This window comes from Primulina huaijiensis, chromosome 3, assembly GCF_012295235.1.
Source record: "Primulina huaijiensis isolate GDHJ02 chromosome 3, ASM1229523v2, whole genome shotgun sequence".
Taxonomy (NCBI): domain Eukaryota; kingdom Viridiplantae; phylum Streptophyta; class Magnoliopsida; order Lamiales; family Gesneriaceae; genus Primulina; species Primulina huaijiensis.
In genome coordinates, this window is record NC_133308.1 from 19,072,061 (window position 1) to 19,090,393 (window position 18,333).

General features: G+C 33.7%; 1 long non-coding RNA gene and 1 other non-coding gene across 2 annotated transcripts in view; one reads left to right on the forward strand and one right to left on the reverse strand.

The window, feature by feature from the left end:
• Positions 1-18,333, reverse strand: part of LOC140972204 (uncharacterized) — a 97,204-nt gene that overhangs the window by 37,538 nt on the left and 41,333 nt on the right. The window lies entirely within an intron of this gene.
• Positions 6,378-6,488, forward strand: LOC140974664 (small nucleolar RNA R71). The gene has a single exon (XR_012174822.1). It is a non-coding gene; the product is annotated as a small nucleolar RNA R71 (small nucleolar RNA).

The following is an 18,333-nucleotide window of genomic DNA, read 5'->3' on the forward strand; positions in this document are numbered from 1 at the left end:
ACTTCACTTCCACCTGCATGCGCAGCTTTTGCAACTTTTCCCATGAGACCAACTTCACCACCACCATATACCAAATGAATCTTTTTTTTAGCAAGTGTTATTCCAAGCTTTTCTGCTACCTCTTCATAAATTGAATCTTTTCCTGCACTAGATCCACAAAATACACAAATATTTTTTATTTTACTTACCGTGGACGTCGACATGTTGAGAAATATGTTTTATGCAATTGTTAAATCACAGCATATGAATTTATAAGCGTAACATGTCAAAAGTCAATATTTGAACAGGAAATTACTATTATTAAAAGAAAATAAAAATGACATAAATTAAAACACATATATACAGCGTAGTTGTGATTGTGGCTCACATCTTCCTCTGATTTTACGTTCAGTAACGGCTTAAACGCCTTCTATGAGTCGAGGATATGCTTCCCATCCAATTTTCTTATAAATTGGCAAACAGGGTCTTTTAACGTCAGATTCCCAAGACGAAATTGTATATATATATTTATTTATCTAAACAGATATGCGTTACTACAGTAGGATCTTTATAAGGCTGATTCCACCGTCCATATTGATATTCCTCATGTTGAAATTGTCACCATAGTTTAAGAAGTTCATTTTGCACGTATCCACTAGAATGCGTATCAAGAACCTCTAGAAAATTATCTAAAAGCTCTTTACTCAGACCATTCTTAATAATATAAAATTTTATCTTCTCTATTCATTGATGTCATTCCAACATTTTCGCATTTCTCTTTACAAGTCCACCTTGCACATTTATGACATCCACCTATACGTTTAACTCTTCGCTTTTTGGCATATGTGCTTTTACCAAATCCTGGCATATGTCTTATTATTATTTCACTTGCTTCCCCAACCAATCGGACTTTTGCTTCAATTATCAAACGGATATCATTCGGCATGCCATATGACATCATCAACCTTAGTCGCTCACATCTAGCTTTATAAATTTTTTTCAACGCATTATCAGGTAAACAAGCAAAATATTTACGTAGATTCACAATACAAGCATCTATATTATTATTATTATTATATATTTCAATTATTTTGGGAAAACTGAAAAAACCGACTTAGATGGTCACGGAGTACCGTTATCTGCCACTTAACCGGGAAATGAACTAGAATCTGCAAAAACAAAATGAAAATATCAACCAACTATTGTGGATCACATAAAGGCATAAAATCATCATTAAGAATTTCATTTTCTATAAAAGGCTTAAGTCTTTGCCCATTAACTTTAAACATGCAATGCCCATGGGCTGTTCCCGATCCAACTGGCGGGAGTTGGTTATCCCATGACCCATTACTCAATGACTCCTCCAGCCCAGGCACTGGAGTTTGTACCTCCCGAGACTCGAACCTAAGATCTCCTGGACATATAGATACTTAGCACAAGTCTGGTACCAATTGAGCTACCAGTCTTGTGCTAAGTATCTATATGTCTAGGAGATCTTAGGTTCGAGTCTGGGGAGGTACAAACTCCAATGCCTGGGCTGGAGGAGTCATTGAGTAATGGGCCATGGGATAACCGACTTCCGCCAGTTGGATCGGGAACAGCCCATGGGCATTGCAAAACACGTCATTATTTTTAGGATTTTCAATATCAACAGCACCATGAGGGCGAACAAATTTAACTATAAATGGTCCTGACCATCTCGATCTTAGTTTTCATGGAAATAAATGCAAACGAGAATTATAAAGTAAAACTTTTTGTCCAATTTCAAATGACTTTCTCATAATATTTTTATCATGAAAGACTTTAGTTTTATCTTTATAAATATTTTAATTTTCATATGCATCATTTCTTAATTCTTCAAGTTCATTTAATTGCAATTTTCTTAATTTAGATGCATCATCTAAATTAATATTAAATACTTTAATTGCCCAATAAGCTTTATGTTCAAGTTCAACTGGTAAACGACAATGCTTACCAAAAACTAACCTATATGGTGACATCCNATTTTAATTTTCATATGCATCATTTCTTAATTCTTCAAGTTCATTTAATTGCAATTTTCTTAATTTAGATGCATCATCTAAATTAATATTAAATACTTTAATTGCCCAATAAGCTTTATGTTCAAGTTCAACTAGTAAACGACAATGCTTACCAAAAACTAACCTATATGGTGACACCCCTAATGATGTATTAAATTCAGTTCTATATGCCCATAATGCATCAGTTAATCTTAAAGACCAATCTTTTCGATTTGGATTAACTGTTTTTTCTAAAATTTGTTTTATTTCTCTAGTTGCAAGTTCAACTTGACCATTACTTTGAGAATGATATGGGGTATAAACTTTATGTGTAATGCCATATTTTCTTAACAAAGAAGAAAATGATTTATTTATAAAATGACTTCCCCCATCACTAATTATTGCTCTAGGTATTCCAAATCGACTATAAAATTTTCTTTTAAAAATTTTATAACAACTTTATGATCATTCGTTCTACATGAAATTGTTTCAATCCATTTTGAAACATAATCAACAGCGACTAAAATGTACGTATATCAAAAAGATAATGGAAATGGACCCATAAAATCTATCCCCCAACTATCGAATATTTCAATAATTATGATTTGATTTAAAGGCATCATGTTTCGTTTTGAAATTGATCCCATCTTCTGACAGTTTTCACAAGATTTGCAAAATAAATGCGTATCTTTGAATAAAGAGGGCCAATAAAATCCACATTGTAAGATTTTTGCAGCTATTTTATTGGATGAAAAATGACCTCCACATGCTTCAGAATAACAAAATTTAATAACATTACTTACTTCATTGTCGGGTATGCATCGTCGAAAAATTTGGTCAGGACAATACTTAAACAAGTAAGGATCATCCCAATAAAATTTTTTAACTTCTATCAAGAATTTATTCTTATCCTGTGAATTCCAATGAGAAGGTATTTTATTTGTCACAATAAAATTTACAATGTTAGCAAACCAGGGCATTATAGTAGCATAAAAAAACTTATCATCTGGAAAATTTTCATTTATTGGTATTTCATTATGAGATGATTCTGTCATTATTCTAGATAAATGATCGGCTACGACATTTTATTTTCCTTTTTATCTTTAATTATAATATCAAATTCTTGTAACAATAAAATCCACCGTATTAATATTGGCTTAACATCTTGTTTATTTGATAAATATTTTACGCTAGAATGATCAGTGTACACAATAGCAGTAGAACCAATTAAATAAGATCGAAAATTATCTAATGCAAATACTACTGAAAGTAATTCTTTTTCAGTAGTTGAATAATTTATTTGGGCATTATTTAAGGTTCTACTAGCATAAATGATTGCATACTGTTTTCCTTATTTTCTCTGTCCTAACACAGCTCCTATAGCATAATCACTTGCATCACACATTAATTCAAATGGTAAAAACCAATTTGGAGGTTGTAAAATAGATGATGTAATTAAAAGATTAATTATTTTTTTAAAAGCATTTTCACATTTCTGAGCCCATTCAAATTGTGTATCTTTTGTTAAAAGATTCGAAATTGGTTTAGATATTATGCTGAAATTTTTTATAAACCTTCTATAAAAACCTGCATGACCCAAGAATGATCGAACTTCTTTGACCGTTTTTGGTGATGTTAAATTAGCAATAACATCAACTTTGGCTTTATCAACTTCAATTCCTTTTTCAGATATCACATGACCTAACACAATCCCAGATTTAACCATATAATGACATTTTTTTCCAATTTAAAACAAGATTTTTTTCTTCACATCGTTTTAATACTTCTTCTAGGTTTTTAAGACAATTTTCAAATGAGTTTCCAAAAACAGTTATATCATCCATAAAAACTTCTACAAATTCTTCAATCATATCACTGAAAATACTTAACATGCATCTTTGAAAAGTAGCCGGAGCATTACATAAACCAAATGGCATTCTTTTAAATGCAAAAGTTCCGAAAGGACAAGTGAAAGTAGTTTTTTCTTGATCTTCTAATGATATAGGTATTTGATAATACCCCGAATACCCATCAAGAAAACAATAATAAGAATTTCCTGCTACTTTTTCTAGAATTTGATCTAAAAATGGTAGTGGGAAATGATCTTTTCTAGTTGCATCATTTAATTTTCTATAATCAATACACATACGCCAACTAGATGGAATCCTAGCTTGTAATAACTCTCCCTTTTCATTTTTTATAACAGTGATGCCTGACTTTTTAGGTACTACTTGTGTTGGACTTACCCATTTACTATCTGAGATTGGATAGATAATTCCAGCGTCTAATAGTTTTAATACTTCATTCTTAACAACTTCCTTCATATGTGGATTTAACCTTCTTTGTGGTTGTTGATATGTTTTAGCATTTTCTTCCAAATGAATTTTATGTGTGCAAATTAAAGGATTTATACCTTTTATATCTTTCAAAGTCCATCCAATTGCATTTTTATATTTCTTAAGTAATTTAATTAAATCTTCTTCTTGATTTGGTAGAAGAGTGGAAGAAATTACAACAGGAAATGTTTTATTTTCACCAAGAAATACATATTTCAATTCGAATGGTAAAACTTTTAATTCAAGTTTTGTATTATCATCTTCTTTAAAATTATTTTCAGACTCAAAATTTTCTATTGAAAAAACTTCAGATTATTGATTTAAGTTTTCTTCTTGTATATTTTCTTCCACAATTGATTCAATTTCATTATCATATTCATTTTCATTAATACTTGGTTGTTTACATAAATTGAACACATTAAGTTCTAGAGTCATATTTCCAAAAGACAATTTCATTATTCCATTCCGACAATTAATTAAAGCATTTGAAGTTGCTAGCAATGGTCGTCCCAATATTACTGGAATTTCATTATGTACTTCTATTGGTTGTGTATCCAAAACAATAAAATCTACAGGATATATGAATTTATCAACTTGAACCAACACATCTTCTACAATACCTCTAAGTATTTTGATTGACCTATCCGCCAGTAAGAGAGTAACAGAAGTGGGTTTTAATTCTCCTAAATTAAGTTTTTCATAAACTGAATAAGGAAGTAAATTCATACTTGCTCTCTTCAACAAAGCTTTTTTAATTTTATTTTCTCCAATAATACATGAAATTGTTTGACAACCAGGATCTTTATATTTTAAACTAGAATTATTTTGAAGAATAGAACTTACTTGTTCAGCCAAGAATGCTTTCTTCTTCACATGCAATTTTCTTTTCACAGTACATAAGTATTTTAAAAATTTTGCATATGAAGGTACTTGTTTAATAGCATCTAATAATGTAATATTTATCTTTACTTGTTTAAAAACTTCATAGATATCAGAATCATTTTTTTGTTTTTTATGATTTGTTAATTCATGAGTAAATGTTGGAGATTTATTTGATTCATTTACTATTTCAGATGATTTATCATTCAACATATTATTTTTAGAATTTAAGGTTTCATCATTTTCAAAAGTACCAGGATTATCATCCTTACTCTTTGATTTTAAATGATCCTTGTTTTCATTACTATATGGATCATTAACTATTTTACCACTTCTAAGGGTAATAACAGATTTTATTTGATCAATTTTTTCATTTTTTAATTCTTGATTTTGATTTTTAGGATTAGGTTGAGGTTGAGATGGAAATTTTCCTTTTTCATGAATATTAAGTGCAGATGCAAATTTTGCAAGAGTTTCTTTCAAATCAGTCATAGATTGACTGTTTTGAATATTGATAGATTCTTGCTTTTGGATAAATGCATGAATTACATCTTCAAAGTTTTTTCTTGGAGGTGTAACATAAGGAATATAACCTTGATGATTTTGGTTATTTTGAAAATATTGTTGTGAGGGTTGTGCATTATTATCATTCCTCCAACTAAAATTAGGATGATTTTTCCATCCAGGATTATATGATGTTGAAAAAGGATCTAGTATTGGTTTTTTATAATTGTTAACATAATTTGCTTGTTCATGGAGACATTCTTTAAATGAAGGTAATGTTGGACAATCTTTTGTAGCATGATCATGTGTATCACATATATGACAAACAATTTCTTGAATACTTTTTAATTGACCACTCTTTTTCATTTCTAATGACTCAATTTTTCTTGCTAAAGATGCAAGTTTAGCTTGAATATCTATATCATCTTTAAGATTATAGATACCACCCCCATTTGTTGAATTATTGATTTTAGTTGTTGGTGGTTCTATTGTGCCTATATTATCCCAATTTTGAGCATTTTCTGCTAATGAATCCAAATACTCCATAGCTTCATTTGGGTTTTTATCTTCAAAAGTTCCATTACACATGAATTCTATCATTTGCCTATCTTTAGGTATTAGACCTTCATAAAAGTGAGAAACTATTCTCCATGTTTCAAAACCATGATGTGGGCATGTATTAAGTAATTCTTTATATCTATCCCAACATTGATAAAATGTTTCTCCTTGTTTTTGAGAAAAAGTAGTAATTTGTCTTTTAAAAGAGTTTGTTCTATGGGAAGGAAAAAACTTTTTGAGAAATTGTTGTTGCATTTCTTCCCATGATCTTATTGAACTTGATCTCAAATTTTGTAGCCATGTTTTAGCTTTATCTTTTAAAGAAAAAGGGAAAAGCTTTAATCGAACTATATCCATGCTACAATTTTGATCATTATAAGTGTTACAAACTTCCTCAAATTCTCTTAGATGTAAATATGGATTTTCAGAATCTAAGCCATGAAAATTTGGTAAAAGTTGAATAATTTGAGGTTTAAAGTTGAAATTAGATGCATCAGGAGGAAAAACTAAACAAGATGGGGCACTAGTTCTAATAGGGTTCATATGGTGCCTAAGTGTTCTTAATTGATCATGTTCTTGATTATTATTATTATTATTGTTATTATTGTTATCATTATCTTGATTATTTGAATTATCATCCATGTTTAAATTATTTTCAGATACTCGAATAAGTCTACCACTTTTTTTTCGACTCCAAATACTCATACAAAAAAAAACAACACAATACTTATAAATAAAACATAATTAACAAATTTTAACTTAATTTATACCTCCCAGGCAACGGCGCCAAAAACTTGCTACTACTTAAATTATAATTCACCCAAGTGTAGGTTGTCTGCAAGTAATATATTTCGTAAGTACGAGATCGATCCACAGAGAGGTTATTTTAAGTTTAAATTTATTAATTTATAGATTACCAAATGCAAGAACGAAGTTTACAAATTATAAATTTTGTCAAGGCTCGAGGATTTATTCTTGGTTTATGCAATATTGTTTAACTAAAAGTAAAACAAAAGAAACCACCAAAAATAATGGTTACAAGAAAATTAAATATTTAAACACACACCTAATATAATATGGTTCCCATTATAGAAAATATCGAATTCAACGATATTTTATATATGGTACCTATGATTATATATATAACTATATAAATATATAACTACATAAAATAAATGTTAAATTAAATCATTATCTTTAATTTAGAACAACCGGCAGAGCCACGCTATCGTCTAAATGAAATATATGATATAATTATATAAATATATATATATATAATATAACAATAATAAATGATGAAATATTTATTGTATCAAAATTAAACAACAAATCAAGATAACCACTTCAATGATATCAAGCATTTGTTGTAAATTGATAACAACAAATAATTCATTTTTATAACAACAATAAAAAGAAATTAGCAAAATGAAAAGAAATAAAGAAAGAATATACAAAATATAAACAATCTTACTTCACCAAGAATTCATCCTCTTCACCTTGACATAATAGATTTAGCTTTCCATGAACTTACTTTTGATAAACAATAAAAACATCACTCATAATTTGGAAAATGAAAAATATATTGGAACTTAGCACTTTTATACACACTCACACTATATTTTAAAATGAGATAGAATGATTCTCAAGCTAGCACAATGCCTCTATTTATAGGTCAAATGAGAGAAAGGGTCAAAAATTTTATTAATGCCATGTAGTTGTAATAGTAGTCTTTGTCTCCTCCAACTTCAATTCCATGTCCCTTCTTTCAATGCTTTGTTCCACGACTTTAATCACCGAATTTGACTCTGCTCAAGACAACAAACATGTGGGGAATTGTCTGTAAATGAATTTGGTCACCTGGTTCACCTCATTTGGTTAAATATTGAAATAAATATTATTTTTTTTATTATATGCTGGTCATGGTGAAAGTAAATTTGTCCTCCTTTTGATATTTTCACAATTTGATCATCTTAACCAATTTTTTAGGCAATTATGTCATCTGCAAAGTTGTAGATAATTTCTCAAGGATTTCAAACATGTTTGAATCACCTCCATTTGAATTTTCTAGCTTGAGTTATCATTATTTTACCAACACGTAGAAAACCTGAAAATAAAACATATTTAGTAAGACATTTAAATATAAACACACAATACTAAAATAACATAATTTTATAATTTTAATTAAACCTAAATTTTAAAATATAGGTTTTAACATATAATAAATTACTAATTTTAAGTTTTATCAGTAGGATCAAAGTTCTGTTTTAGTTGAGCAACTATCTTCTGTAGCTTTTTCGCTCTCAACTGATTGAAGAAGTAGTTCTTCCGTTCCAACGCCTAAACAATGGTTGGTGCCTTCACCATTCTCAACACTGCATTTTCCAACGTAATGAATTTCATGAGCTTGGATTTTCTCTGTAGTTCCTTGGAGAAGACATGCGTTCGGAACTTTACCCATGTATCATATGTTTTGAGCTTATTTGCTGAAAATTCATTGATCTCTGCCCAGATAAGATCAATGTGAGTTTGGATGGCGTTAGTTGGCCTAGGCACTTATTGCATTTTGCCTTTGCCTTTGCCTTTAGAGTCAGACAAGACATGAGGAATGCTCAGACCTGAAGTAATAGCATCAGCTTGTTCTCTGATCACTATCCCTTTGGATCTGACAGTAGGTAAAAGGGTAAAACAAGATATGGTAATCATGGGAGCCTTTACTCCAACAACTTTCTTCTTGTCACCTAGTTTGATGACCATTGTCTTCTTTGGGAGAATGAGAGAGAGAGGCAACTGATCCTCAGTTGAGGGTTCAGCTATAACTGCTTTGAGAGGAACAGCCTGGATTGGCTGTTGAGCTGTTGATTCCATCAATATTTCAGTTGGTATGGCTTCAACTATAGCAGCAGGCTTCGTTCTCAACGTCCTTGGCTTCTTGGTAATCTTAGGAGATGGTGTTTTTTCCAAGTCAGATTCTCTGACGATCAACTTCCTCTTAGTATACTTTAGTTGTGCCAGAGTCTTGGCCTTTTTAACTGACTTGGGAGTAGCCTGCTGCGTCCCAATCTCCTTTTTGATCTTTACAAAATGATCAGGAGAGATGTCCAGTTTAGCCTTTGGTGGCTGAACATTTTTGGCATTGAAAACTTTGAATTTTGATGATCTCTCTGAATCATCAGCCACCAACCCTTTGACTTGCATCAAATAACTCAGCTGAACTGCAAATCCTTTGGACTGCTTGGTGGATTGAAACATATTCTTCAAGATGTTGAAGATAAGATGCTTCCAGTTAAGTCTTCGTCCAGCCATGATAACAGTTATAGCTTGAAATTTCTCCAAAGTTAGAGCAGCAAAAGATCCTGCGTTCGCCAATAGTCCATTAGCTACAATATCAGCCAGCGACTGAACTTCGTGCTTCAGTTCCTTCTTTGGATCGGAAACTTTGTTTTTCCGTCCATCAGCAGAGAGTAGGGTTTGCATTTCTTCGACATCAGATGCTTTGACATCAGCAAGGTGTGCCAGTCCATCAGAAGGCAACAAGAATATTTCTCCAAATGAATCTTTAGTGATGGTCAACAACTGACCATTGACAGTAGAAGTGATGCTTCCATCAGATTTGATATATCCACTGGAGTAGAAGTCTTGAAGTTCCTTTGGGTAGATATCCTGTGAAGATTGCCCCAAGAATGTCCTCAGCCCAGTTGATTCGAGCTTGACGTTCTTGACCTTGGTTTTTCCGACTGATAGAACTGAACCAAAATTGATAGCCATAGCATTCAGCATGTGAGCAGGAATATTATTTGCCATTAGAACTGAATGATTTCCTGCAAAAAAGAAAGCTTGAATTTGCTTTTGCTTTGAAAATTTTAGATAAGTGCAAGGAAGAAGAACTGAAATGGAGCGGGTAAAGTGCTTATGTACGTGACTGTTCGAATTATTGGACACGTGTCAGTCCAGGAAATTTTTTGTAAAAAGACGTGTGTTCGTGTGGTAAAAACGTGTGTAGTAAATACATAGATCATGTGGGTCCACGTAGCAAATTACTATTGATCATTTAATGCGAAAACAGTCAGTGACGTCACTTAATTTGGAATAAAAAATGGTTAATTGGTTAACGTATGTGAGAAGATTAGTGAAATAATCAGCTGAACGATCAGTTGTAAAACTGTGTCCTTTCAGTTGAAGATTTACTAATCCCTGTCTTCTCAGTTGACCTCTTAAAACCAATATTCCCCCTTAATAAATGCATATATAAAGATTACGAGAATTAGGCAAGACGAATCAAATTAAATCTTATGCTTAGAAGGTTAATCGTCTGCAGTAGTGACTTTACCCTTTCATCTTCCTTGACCATGTGCTATAAATAAGAGTAGCTCAGTTAGTTTCAAACATATCAGCTAATAATATTCAGCAGCTAGAATGGCAGGTGCAGGTAGCTCAAAGACTCCAGATATTGCTGAAGAATTCATGAGCGCAGCTCTGAAAAAGCGAAAAGCTGATATGGAAGATGAAGTCTTCCCAAAGATCCTTCGCTACTGGGAGGAGCTGCAAGGACTCCAGTTTCTATATGAGTGTGGAGAAGCTAACACTCCTAGATTGGTGGCAAAGCTGGAGAAATATCGGGAGCGTTTGCACGTTGCCGAGATGGTGAACATCTTTGAAGATGACTATGTCTACCAGCTGATGTTTCACAAGGAAAAGAAGATCCTGGAGCGTATAGCTGTCTCTGATAGCTTCCTTAAGACTTCCACAGGAGATATAACCCGTTGGTTGAACAAGTAGAGGTCTTTCATTGACGAAGTATTTTTCGATGTAATCCGTAATAATTTCTTTAAGTAGATAAAAAGCTCATTTTGGTTTAACTTTGTCTTTTATTTTCCTGCAATAGTTAATCTCATCAGTTGAAAAGTAAATGACGAACTGAATCATAATGGCTGACAAATAATAAAATGACAAACTGATAGAGGTCATAAATTAATTAACAGCTGATATATAAGCAGTAAAACTGATTAGAATAAATCAATTAAACCAAGTATATTGCGAAAGTGAGAAAACTTAGTCTCGGGCAAGGGTTTGGTGAAGATATCAGCTGCTTGCTGCTCAGTTGAGACGTATTCCAGTCTGATGTCCTTCTTCAAGGCATGATCTCTGATGAAGTGATGCCTGACATCTATGTGCTTGGTCCTCGAGTGAAGAACTGGATTGTAGGTAATAGAAATCTTGCTTGTATTATCACAGAATATGGGAGATTCTTAGCGTCAACTCCATAATCTCTCAGTTGTTGCTGAACCCAGAGCAGTTGAGCACAGCAGCTTCCAGCAGCAATGTATTCTGCTTCAGTTGTGGAAGTTGCTATGGATGTTTGCTTCTTGCTGAACCAAGAGATCAATATGTCTTCTAAAAACTGACAAGATCCACTGGTCTTTTTTCGATCTAGCTTACATCCTGCATAATCTGCATCTGAATATCCAACTAAATTGAAAGTAGAGTCTTTAGTATACCATAATCCCACATTTTGTGTGCCTTTGAGATATTTTAGAATTCTTTTGGCAGCTGAGAAACGCGATTGCTTAGGATTTGCTTGAAATCGAGCACACATGCAAACAGCAAATACAATATCAGGACGACTAGCAGTTAGATACAATAATGAACCTATTAAACCTCTGTATAATGTCGTCTCAACTGATATTCTCCCTTGATCATTGTCCAATTTGACTTATGAACTCATGGGAGTGCTTGCTGCTGAACATGATTCCATGCCAAATTTCTTGAGCAACTCCTTCGTTTATTTTGTCTGACTGATAAAAATACCAGTTTCCAGTTGCTTCACTTGCACTCCAAGGAAAAATGTCAGTTCACCCATCATGCTCATTTCAAATTTGTCCTGCATCAACTTAGCAAACTTCTCGCATAATTTGGGGTTAGTTGACTCAAATATAATATCATCAACATAAATTTGAACAAGTAAAATATGATCATTCTCAGAAAATTTGAACAGAGTCTTATCAACTGATCCAACTGAAAAATCATGATCAGTTAGGAAGTTTGAAAGAGTTTCATACCAAGATCTTGGAGCTTGTTTCAGACCATATAAGGCTTTGTTCAAATGGTAGACATGATCAGGAAAAATATGATTGATAAAACCTGGAGGTTGCTCTACATAGACTTATTCTTGCAGCTAACCATTTAGGAATGCACTCTTTACATCCATCTGGTAGACTTTGAAATTCTTGAATTATGCATAGGCAAGGAATATTTTGATAGCTTCCAGTCTTGCAACTGGTGCGTACGTTTCATCATAGTCAATTCCTTTTTCCTACCTATATCCTTGTGCTACCAGTCTCGCCTTGTTGCGCACACCTGAACCATCTTCGTTAAGTTTGTTCATGTACACCCATTTTGTACCTCTACTTGTTTTTGAAAGTGGTCTTGGAACTAGGTTCCAGACATCGTTATGGGTAAACTGATTCAGCTCCTCTCGCATTGAATGTATCCAGTTTGGATCAGCAAGGGCTTCATCAGTTTTCTTCGGTTCCAATTGCGATACAAAAGCTGAATGAATAAATAAATTGAGCATCTGATTTCTTGTTCTTACTGGATCAGATGGATTACCTATCACCAATTCCGGAGGATGCGATTTCTTCCATCTGAGTTCAGCGTTTGTCGTATCCAAGTTTGCAGGCGTTTCTGTTGGCAACTGAATGTTTTTAGTTTCAGTCGGAACTGTATCAGTTTGTAACTGAATATCTTCTGTTTGTTCCACCAACTGATTGTTAGGAACAAGTTCCTGTTGTACTGATTGATCTAGTATTTCATGTTCAGGTGTTTGGAGGTTGTTTTGATTGATACAATTGTCATCTTCTTCATCGTCCTCCAAACTGATCTCTGTAAATCTATCAACTAGCTCAACTGGATCAGTTGGCTTATCAGTTAGTACGTTTTCTTCAAAAACAACATGGATAGATTCTTCAACATTTAAAGAACTTTTATTGAAAACTCTATAAGCTTTGCTAACTGAAGAATATCCAAGAAATATTCCTTCTGCAGATTTGGCATCAAAGGTTTTTAAATGATTTTTACCATTGTCAAGAATAAAACATCTGCAGTAGAATATCTTGAAATAAGAAACCACACTTTTTCTTCCATGCCAGATCTCATAATGTGTTTTCATCTGATTCTTATTAATCATCGATCTGTTCTGAGTGTAACACGCAGTGTTTACTATTTCAGCCTAAAATCTTTGAGAAATACCAGAATCAGCAAGCATTGTTCTAGCAGTTTCTTTTAGTGTCCGATTTATTCTCTCGGCTACACCATTTTACTGAGGTGTTCTAGCTGCAGAAAGCTCATGCTTGATTCCAGTATCTTCTAAAAAATTTGAAAGATTTTGATTGATGAACTCAGTCCCTCTGTGAGACCTTATTCGATCAATCCCAACCGATTTTTCATTAAATAGTCTTATGAAAAGCTTAATCAGTTGTGCAGCAGTTTGGTCCTTGGATTTGAGAAAAATAACCCAAGTAAATCTTGAAAAATCATCCACAACCACTAAGGTGTATTTCATTCCCCCTAAACTCAAGACTGGTATTGGACCAAAAAGATCCATATGTAACAGCTCTAAGCATCGGGAAGATGATTTACTACTTTTGTTTTTAAATGTAGATCTTACTTGTTTTCCAAATTGACATGCTGAACAAATTTTATCTTTTGAAAAATCTGTTTTGGGCAGACCAGTTACTAGATCGTGTTTGCTCAGATAGGCAATAGATTTAAAGTTGAAGCAATAAAACATACTGGTGCATAAGGTTGTTCAGTCCAACTTACTTTGTAAGTATTTCCACAACGATTTCCAGTTGAGATGACTCACCAGTTGAGTCTCTAACTGAACAAGTGTGTTTATCAAACTGAATTGAGAAATCATTGTCGCATAAATGACTGATTCTTATCAGGTTATACTTCAAGTTCTCAACTAACAAAACATCTTTAATTATAAAATTACCATGGATAAGCTTACCCTTACCCACAGTTTTACCTTTAGAGTTATCTACAAAACTGATGTTTGGTCTAGTATATTTGATCAGTTGGGATAGCAAACTTGTATCTCCTGTCATGTGTCATGAGCAGCCACTATCCAAGTACCAAATTGATTCCTTGCTTGTACATGTTACCTGCAATTACACAAGATATAATTTTGGTACCCCTTTCTATTTGGGTCCTAAACTGATTAGGCCTTTAGAAACCCAGACTTGGATTAGTCTGACTGACTGTCCAGTTGCTGTATTCCAGATGGTCTTTCTCGATTTGTGTGTAGTGTGCAGATGAGACAACATGTGCTTTAGCTTTGTTCAACTGATTGTTCAGCCGATATCTTTTCTGAACTGACTTGCTGTTATAGTAATTAGAGTAGCCATTTGAGTAATTTCTGCTAAATCTTTTTGACGACTGACTGAGTGAGTAATTTAAAACTTTTGGGCTATAACCAATACCATATCTTCTAGCATTGTTCGTACTTTCAGTAGGCTATTCAACCAGTTTATTTGGCTCAGTTTGTTCTTGTACCACAACTGATTTGACAAAGTGAATGTATTTCTCCTTGTCCATATTCAGTTTTGGTCGAGTATCATTTGGAGATATTTCATCTTGGTTGCTAAACCCTAAACCAGTTTTATCAGTGACTGATTTCTGTGAGTTCTGCATTTCAGTTAATGAAACAGATGACTTGTTCCAAGCCTGAATAAGCTCAGTTTGCTTTGAATTTTCAAGCATCATCTTTTGAATCATTGATTGATTCCTGCTTCTTTCAGTATTGAGTTCAGCAATCTCCCTTTTCAGACTCAACGTATCAACTGATTCATCAGTTTTAGTTTTATTGTCTATGGGATCAGTTTGCTTTGCTCTGACCTTTTCAAAAGATAAGGCAAGCTTGTGGTACTCATTAACCATGTTATGAAGAGTCGAAATAAATTCATCTCTAGTGAAATCAGTTGAGTTGAAGTCAAATACCTATTGACTGCTTGACTCCACTTCTGTATCACCAGCCATTAGACACTTCACTTCTTCTTCACCATCACTGGAACTGCATGAGGTTTCTGGCTCTGACTCCTCGCTGTCAGTTTCTGCCCATTTAGATTTACTCTCTTCAGCTAAGAGTACCTCATGCTTCTTCCTGAAAGTCTTTTTGTCATCTTTGGTTCTTCTTCTATGCTCATAGGGCTTCTTTTCTTTTTCAGTTGATCCTCGACTGTCCTTTTTTGGCTTTGGGCAGTCTGCTATGAAATGACCAGATTTGCCACAGTTGTAACAAGAATAAGATTCTTCTTTGGGCTGATTTTTCTGATATTGCCTCTGGAAGTTTCCATGATTCTTCCTCATAAACCTTCCAAATTTCTTGACAAACAATGACATTGCATCATTGCTCAGTTGATCAGCAGACTTCTCAAATGAACCAGTTTGTTCTGTTCTGACAGCAGCTAATGCAATTGTGACTGCTAGAGTAGAAGGTTCTCCTTCACGAGTTTGCAACTCAAACTCATAGGCCTTCAGATCAGCGAATAGATCATGAAGTTCAACCTTGTTTAGATCCTTGGATTCCTTCATTGCCATGGTCTTAATGTCCCACTCCTTGAGAAGACCTCTGATCACTTTTAATGCAACTTCTTTGTTGGTATACACTTTTCCAAGTGCATTTAGCTCATTGATGATACAACTGACTCTTTCATCATACTCATGCATTGATTCTCCAGTTTTCATCTTGATATTGTCAAACTTATGAATAACAACAGAAAGTTTATTCTCTTTAGTTTGTTCATTTCCTTCACACAGCTGGATCAATTTTTCCCAAATCTCCTTAGCTGTCTTACACATCTTGATCTTGCTGAAAGTTACTTTGTCCAGCGTTTAGTACAATATATCCTTTGCCACATTGTCCAAATTAGCTTTTCTTTTGTCTTCTGTCGTCCATTCATCTTGGAGCTTTTCTATGCGATGAGGTGCCCCTTCAGTAATAGCGACTGCTGTATTGGCTTTCAGAATTTTCATTGCGTCAGTGAGGACGTACCACATATCATCATCTTTTGCAGCTAAGTGAGCCTGCATTCTTATTTTCCGGTCATCGAAATCCTCTCTGGAAAACATTGGGATCTTATTGAAGGAAGACATAATGAACAGTTTGAGTAGAAATATTCTGCGACGAGATACAACCGCTCTGATACCATTTGAAAGGATCGGTTAGAAAGTAATAAGTGTTTAGAAGGGGGGGTTGAATAAACACTCACGGATTATAGGTTCTTTTCGAAAATTGAGTTCAGCATAGTGACAAACTGACACTCGGTATCTCGTCAGTCGATAACAATCAGTTTAACTGAAAGAAACAGTTGCGGAAGTAAATTGACTGAAAGATAGAATAACTTAAGTAAAATGATAACTGAAATAAAATGCACACGGTTTGTTTCTGGATGTTTGGAGAATAGAATAACTCCTACGTCACCCCTTCTATCACGAAGATAGAATTTCCACTAAAAGACTTTGATCGAATACAATAGTTGTACTGAGTCACTTCAGTTTGGACTTATCACCGCCAAAACTGAAACTCTTAGTTACAACAAAAACTTCTATAGTTCGTGACTGATCTTAGCACAACGTAAGGAATCTAGCAAAGGTTACAACGTGCTAATAAGCTCGAGAATGTAGCCTTGAATGCTACTGATAAAACTAATAAGTGTGAGCTTTTGATTTTCGTAGTGATTTTAGCAGCGTAACAGCTTGAATACAATAGTTGCGTTGAAATTGCTTCGTATTTTTCTGCAGCTGCTCTCTTCAGCTATTTATAGGCTTTTCTTCTAACGGTAACTTGATATGATATTTGAATATTATATCCGTTGATTGCCACGTCAATATCCCTCTGACATTCGTACAATGTAGACTCTGAAATGCGACGATCCACTACGAGTTGCAGTCTGCTTTGTACTGATGTCGGTTGAATGTCCTTTTCATTTGATGACGTGTATAGCTGAACGATCAGCTGATAAGCGGTAGCTGATAAGCTCATACTGAGTGAATCAACTGATCAGTCAGTTGTCTTCGAAAGTCCTGTTAGGTTCAACTCTCTGTTACGCAAGCTGTGTAGTTCGATTACTTGATCAGTTAGTCCAATAAATAAACAGTTTGTCAAACAGCCAAAATTATGTTTCCAACAAAGTTTATGATTATGTTAAAGATTTTATGACTGTTTATTTATGTTTTTTAGAGGTTTTAGTATGGGCTATACTTTTCAAATTTATTTCTTTTTAGGTTTGGTTTTATGTTTAAACTATTTCGTTTGATTTTCAAATATTAGTTGGTTGTTTTATTTTTAAAATAGTGTCAAAAATACTTTATTTATTTTTTAAGATTTCGGCTGTTAGTGAGTTAGGGGGAAAAAAATTCTAGCAAACGAATAGTAGACGTTTCATGGGGTGATAGAACTCAAAAAGATTCAGGAACCACCATCTTCAAAAATAGTAGAACCCACAACCCAACAGCATGTTGAAGAAACACGAGCTTCTAGTAGATCCAAAAAGGTCTCAAAGCCGCGTAAGAGGATGAGCTACTTCTTGAAGAAGGCCAAGATGAGCCCATTCCTGGATGTGATCTAAGAAACTTCAAAGAAGCAGTGTCTGATGTCGATTCATTTAAATGCAGTCCGAGATGGAATCCATTTATTCGAACCAAGTATGGTCCTTAGTTGATCCACCTACGGGAATTGTTCTCATAGGATGTAAATGGATTTACAAAAGAAAATTTGAGGCGGATGGGAAGGTAATGACCTTCGAAGCTAGATTGGTAGCAAAATGATATACTCAAAAGCAAGGTGTTGACTATGAGTAAACCTTTTCTCCAATTGCGATGTTCAAGTCCATTAGGATACTGCTAGCCATAGCAACATGATATGAATATGTAACATGACATATGGACGTAAAGACAGCGTTCCTTAATAGCGATATTAAGGAAGAGATTTACTTGTCTCAACCTGAAAGATTCACATCGGTAGAAAGTAAACATAAAGTACGCAAATTTGAAATATC